The following is a 6122-nucleotide window of genomic DNA, read 5'->3' as shown; positions in this document are numbered from 1 at the left end:
TGAAAAGAAAGGCTTGGAATTGTGAAAATAAATAGTTTCGTCTCATCATGCATGACCTTTGCTTAGAGAAATTATAGGATTACAAAAGATGGCATTTAAACTTATTAAAACTATCTCACTGTTTATACACTCTAAAAAAAAAAGGTTCCTTGAGGTTCTATATAGAAGCATGGGGTTCTTTACTTGGCCAATAGAACCTTTTACCAAAAAAAGGGTTCCATATAGAGCCCTTGGAGGGCAAAGAACCCATTTTATTAAAATGGTTCTATAATTCACGTTTGTGACTGAAGTGTAAACTAAAGATTACACAATAATTACAGACCTACAGAACTCATTTACAAACCTACACAACTCATTCACAAACCTTTTTGTGTCAATAGGCTGTGGTCAAATAAAGAGAGAGTCAACAAATAGGCTATTCATATTTATTGTATGATTTATTTCCTGTGAGCTTTTTTTGCAAGTTTGTACATTAGCATGAAACTTACAGTGCAGTTTGCGTTTTTGGTGAATAACCAGGTGTTTTCTTTATTTTGTACATTCTATATTGTCAATGTTTAATTTAACCTGAAGGGGCATTAAAAACAAATAATCGCAAAAGTGCCCTCTGGTGGCGTATATATGCGTTGCACCATAAGCGAAGATGAGCCTCAAGACGTGACAGTTTTTTTTTCAAACTGGAGTTCGGACTCCGGACCGGCATTTCTGCTTGTTGGTACCCTGAGGTAAGTAAACTTTCTACATTTTTGAAACGATATTACACTCTAAAAAACGTGAGCCAGTTGGGTTATTTTGTTTGGTTGTTTTATCAGTGTTGGGTAGTTATATGTTGGGTAATTTTGAAGCAGAGCCAGCTTAATAGATACATAGCTGTTTTTCAATATTACTTTCTCTAGTCCACAAAATGTATTTTAAACATAAGTTCAGGCGAGAATATATATGTATAATGTTCAAATTTGCAGTCGGTTTGTAAAGTGAACGCCAATTTTAAAGTTTAATTACACAAAGTCGGAATGTTTCCGGCGTGACCACCGGGTGTCAGTGTTGTTCTTCCCCAGAGAGAACTCGTCCCTTCCCCCACACAGATGCGTCAGCTGAACTTCTGCTCTCACTCACTGCAACGATACCTGAAGCGGGAGTTTACTATTCACCTCACGATTCATGAACGGTTTTTCATCGACTTATCTTTGATTTATTTGAAGGAAAAGGTTTGTATCATTGTTTTTAATCATTTAAACTATTTCTGAATGCAAAAGTATGCAAAATGATGGTTCACATGACATAACTGTTATTAAACTAGTTTTATTAGCTTCCGTTGGCTGGCCTGTAATGCCCAGTAAATCTAAACGATGTTTATGCTTGCTTTTAAATGATTTAAATATTTCGTTTGATCAAACGTTTTATGAAATATGTCTAAAACATGGCTTGTTTTAATAATTTTAGAAACGTTAGAATGTAACGTATTCTAATGGTTTAGAAATTCAGTTTAAAACAGATAACGTTAATATGAGGAAGAAACGTGTACGTTTTAAATAAATAATCGTTTGATGTAAAAGTTGAAATCAAACTGATGCTTTTAATATCATGTTTAGATCATGAAACTTTAGCCTTGAGTTCACAGACAGGGTCACATATTGTGAACTCTCATTTGGTCTGTGTAAGTTACAGACATTTTTATCTTTTTCAAATGTTTTTGATGATGCCCACTTAAATCACAGTTTTTGCTCTTTTCCACAGACCCTGATGGATAAAAGATGGATATTTTTTTCCTGGAGAAGCTAAAACAATGTAACTTTGAGGTTCTGATACCAGCTTTTACAACGTTATTTACAGGTAACATGAAAATGCACTTGTTTTTTATTATTTAAAGTGATATGTTGATATTACAATGAGGCATATCAAAGCATTTCTTTATTAAGAATCCCTGCTTATTTTGCTATGAGTATGTCATTTTCAAAAGTGGTGTGTAAGGTTGCACGATTAAAGGAATAGTTCACCCAAAAATTATATTAAACTCATGATTTACTCACCCCCAAGCCATTCAAAATGCATATGTCCATCATTTTTTTGACGAACACATTTTGAGTTATTTTAGAAAATGTCTTAGATCTTTCAGTTAATCAAATGTAACGTTACGGGGTCCACTCCTTCACGTCCAAAAAATGTGCATCCATCCTTCACAAAAGAAATCCAAACGGCTTCACGATGATAAACAAAGGTCTTCTGAGGGTAATCCGCGCTGTTTTGTTGTAGAAATATCTATATTTAAACTTTATAAACAAAAATAACTAGCTTCCGGTAATACTGCCATCCAAGACTCCTCTGTATTCAGGACAGCTCTCATCTTAAATGCGGACGCGACCAAGATGGCGCTATTAGCAGAAGCTAGTTATTTTTGTTATATTTCTACAACAACACTGCACGGATTACCCTCAGAAGGCCTTTGTTTATTATCGTGGAGCCATATGGATTTATTTTGTGAAGGAAGGATGCAAATATTTTTGGACTTGAAAGAGTGGACCCCATAACTTTACATTTGATTAACTGAAAGATCTAAAACATTTTCTAAACTAACTGAAAATGTGTTAGTCTGAAAAATGATGGACATATGCATCTTGGACGGCTTGGAGGTGAGTAATTCATGGGTTTAATATCATTTTTGGCCCAACTATCTCTTTAATTGTATAAAATTGTCAAGCCTATCTAATCGGTAAAGCCGGTTCTGTGATTAGTAGTAAATTGCCATAATCTGAAAACAGGTGAAGCACCGTTAACTACACGCCGTAGTTCACTGACAAGCTAGCCCATATAGCATTCATTATCGCATAAATTTACATTAAAGTTTTATTGAAAATGAATGCATGATTTGTCATTTTCAGAGTTCACCAGACTTCTCTGTGGTATTTCCTGACCATGCCGAAAAGCTATTTGAAACTTGGGCATTGCATTTTCCAGACAGAATCCTGCAACTTCCCAGCCAAGAACCAGGAGCATCAACAAATCACCTCCAGGTACACTTGGGAATACAATAGTTGTTTGCTGTGTATTATGACAATAAAGTTACTAATTTAACCTAAACATTTATCTCTACAGAACCCCATGATGATATTCCAACTCCTGTCTACAAAAGTGGGAAGAAAATCTTAAGTCTATGTAAGTAATGGAAGTATTGCACACTTTGCTTTGCAAGCAACCTAAAACATTTAATATTTTGTTTGTGAACTAGCAAGAAGACATGTTTACAAGTACGAATAGAGTTAAAACTCGGACAAGAAAAATTGTCTTTCACTCGCACATCCAAAACATTAACTTTAGGGACAAACGTTAATGTCCAGCCTTGTATTCATTACATAATATATGCTAATAAAGTGTTGGCTATATTAAGTAATAAGGGCAAGTATGCAGGTTGTTGCAAAATCAAAAAAATTGGGCTTACTGCCAGGTAAAGTGATGTGGCAGAATCTGAAATTACTGTGAATCTGAGTTATTGTCATGAACAAAGAGTATATTGTAAGGTTATTGAAATAAAACAGAAATGTATACATTTCATTACAATTAAACTAGACACTACATTTGTGTGTATACAATATGAATTGTTTGGTTTTGTATAATAATGCTGCATCATGCATTTAGAGTCTTTGCCTGCATTCTAACAAGTGTTTTGTCTGTTTTCAACAGGTTGGGACCAACATGGTTGCATTCTTCTGAGAGGCTGATGTGACAAAACCATTCCCATTTGTCCTTGGATTGGAAGATGGCGATCTCTGCCATCAAGCCTTCGTTGTTTTTGACAGACAGTCACTCCAGCAATACACCCTCCTTGGTGATGTTGACATGTTTTGACCTTTTTTTTTATGTTTTGGACATTAATTTTACTAAGCAGTGCACATCAGTGTGGGTGTTTTTGAAGACTGTTGTTTACAAACTCCCAAGAACGGAATCCCTTTCTATAAGAAGTCTGTGAAGTTATTTGTCATGCTAAGGTGATAACTCATGTTGATCATATATTGACTGTTTGTGCAACTTTGTGTTGATCTTATGTGTTACATTAACAATTTCTTATTACACGGTTCTCTAAAATGCTAGATTCTGATTGGCCAGTCGTGACATTCTACTACTGCTCAAAACTAAGGGGCTGGACACACCAAAACTTTTAAACGCCTTGAGGACGCCAAATGCCAGCTGTTTTTCAGCTGAGTGCCAGCTTTCTTCAGCTGAGCGCTTTGGTAGCTGTGATACTTCAGCTGCGAGCCGGTTGGTTGCTGTGGTAATGTCCCGCCCCTCCTCCACTGTGATTGGGCGGCTGTGTGAGAACTGACATTGACGAGCGGAGCTTTTCTCCCAAAGTTGAATCTCTTTCAACTCTCGACGCTCAGCGCCGAGCGCGGAAAAACCGCCGAGCGCCGGTTTTCAGCGCGGAAAAAAAACGCTAGCTGCTGGCTTATTTGAAAAACGCCGAGCTTCCATTGGAAACAATTGAAAACATGCGCCGGCCGCGGGCGTAAAAGTTTTGGTGTACACAACCCCTAAAAACTCCAATGCTGCAAATAATTTTGACAGGTAAAGTTTTATATTACACAAAAATTAAATATCAATGTCTATTAATTACATATCCGACATTAAATTTATAAATGATTAAATGTGTTCGTGACATTTGTCCTGAAGAAACTGTTGGGGCTTTTTTCTGTGATGACATGCTGCCAATACATTATCCCTTACTTGTACAACTTTTTACTTGATCTAATTGTAATGTTAACTGGGTGTCTGTCATTTTAGATTGTGAGATATAATACTAATATATTTTTTTTATATATATTTATTTATTTATTTATATATAATATATAAACGTATGTATGTTTATTAAAAAGTGAAAATGCTTAATGGAAATAATTAAATAACTAAATGGTTGAATGAAATGAGACATTTTAAATGTAAACTAAAGTTTTGCTGTCTAATACAGAATAAAGAGATGTGATTTTAAGTAATTTTTATAGATTTATATTTCTGTATAATACAATTAATAAATAGTAAACTTTTATAATTTTCTGGATCGGTTATAATTTCTTATCAATAATAAATTACTCATAATAATAAAGAACCTTTAATGGTTCTAAATAGAACCATCTAACTTTGATTCAAAGAACCATTTGGGGTTCGTTTTAATGAACCCATTAAAGTGGTTCTATGTTGAACCATTTGGGGGTTCCATATATGAAGCGGGTGATAGAACCATTTCTGGTCCGATATAGAACCATTTTTTTTAAGAGTGTAAAACGCTTATTTGCAAACAAAGTAGTCTTTGGGTTTTTCACAGGGCAGTTTATTGTGACTCGAACACAAACAATAAATTCACACAATCGCCAGTCCCTCTCTGAACCAGAGATGCAACTGTTTTCAATATTCAGAAGATGGTGCTATTTGTTTATGTATGCATGGATTGCATAAACCCCTTCTGTTTGTATTCACACCAATAGGAACATTTAAAGTGCTACTGCTCAGAATATTTGTCAAATTTAAAAATGAGATATAAGACCTACTGTACAGAATAATATAACCGATTCTAAATAATTTAGCTATGCTTTTGTCCACAGCATATAAAGTGACTGGATAAAGCAGCCCTCTCTAAACCCTGACAAAGAATGAATGTGTATATGGACAAATGATAGCGTTTGCTTGCATGATGAACCCAGACCGTCTCAAGCCATTTTATATAATGCTGGTTAGTTTGCATTTCCTCTAAACTCAAGTTGACACTGATTAGACAGTCCCGGCCCTCCTGGTTAGTAGCCGTACACTTGAAGGTCATGTAACTATATGGCATAATAATGTAATTATGCAAACGTAGCCCCTCAAAGATCTGACACGTTATACGCAATTAAAGCCCAAGATGTGCGCCCACGAAGTGGCCATGCATTTTGATCCCGGTTTGAAGGGCACCACAGGATCCCGGTTTAATCGTCTGGCAAGAACGCAGAAGTGGAAAATTTGATGATGGCAGTTGTTAAGTGGATCTTCCTACTCAACAAATTCATCCCACTTTATGTGCAGTATGTGATTTTTAATACGGCTGTTTAAGATAAACTATACATTTACGAAGCAGGATCACGTTATGACGCTGTTAC

The 6122-nt window shown here is 35.5% G+C and overlaps 1 long non-coding RNA gene across 1 annotated transcript; it reads left to right on the top strand.

Annotated features, from left to right (window-relative positions):
* The first annotated feature begins 674 nt into the window (after positions 1-674).
* On the top strand, positions 675-5261 carry LOC135748427 (uncharacterized). The gene is made up of 5 exons (XR_010532021.2): positions 675-1208; positions 1738-1833; positions 2880-3011; positions 3094-3153; positions 3679-5261. It is a non-coding gene; the product is annotated as an uncharacterized lncRNA (long non-coding RNA).
* The last annotated feature ends 861 nt before the right edge of the window (positions 5262-6122 follow it).

The sequence above is a fragment of the Paramisgurnus dabryanus genome, chromosome 16 (assembly GCF_030506205.2).
Source record: "Paramisgurnus dabryanus chromosome 16, PD_genome_1.1, whole genome shotgun sequence".
Taxonomy (NCBI): Eukaryota; Metazoa; Chordata; class Actinopteri; order Cypriniformes; family Cobitidae; genus Paramisgurnus; species Paramisgurnus dabryanus.
This window is presented reverse-complemented; position numbering and strand designations above follow the sequence as displayed.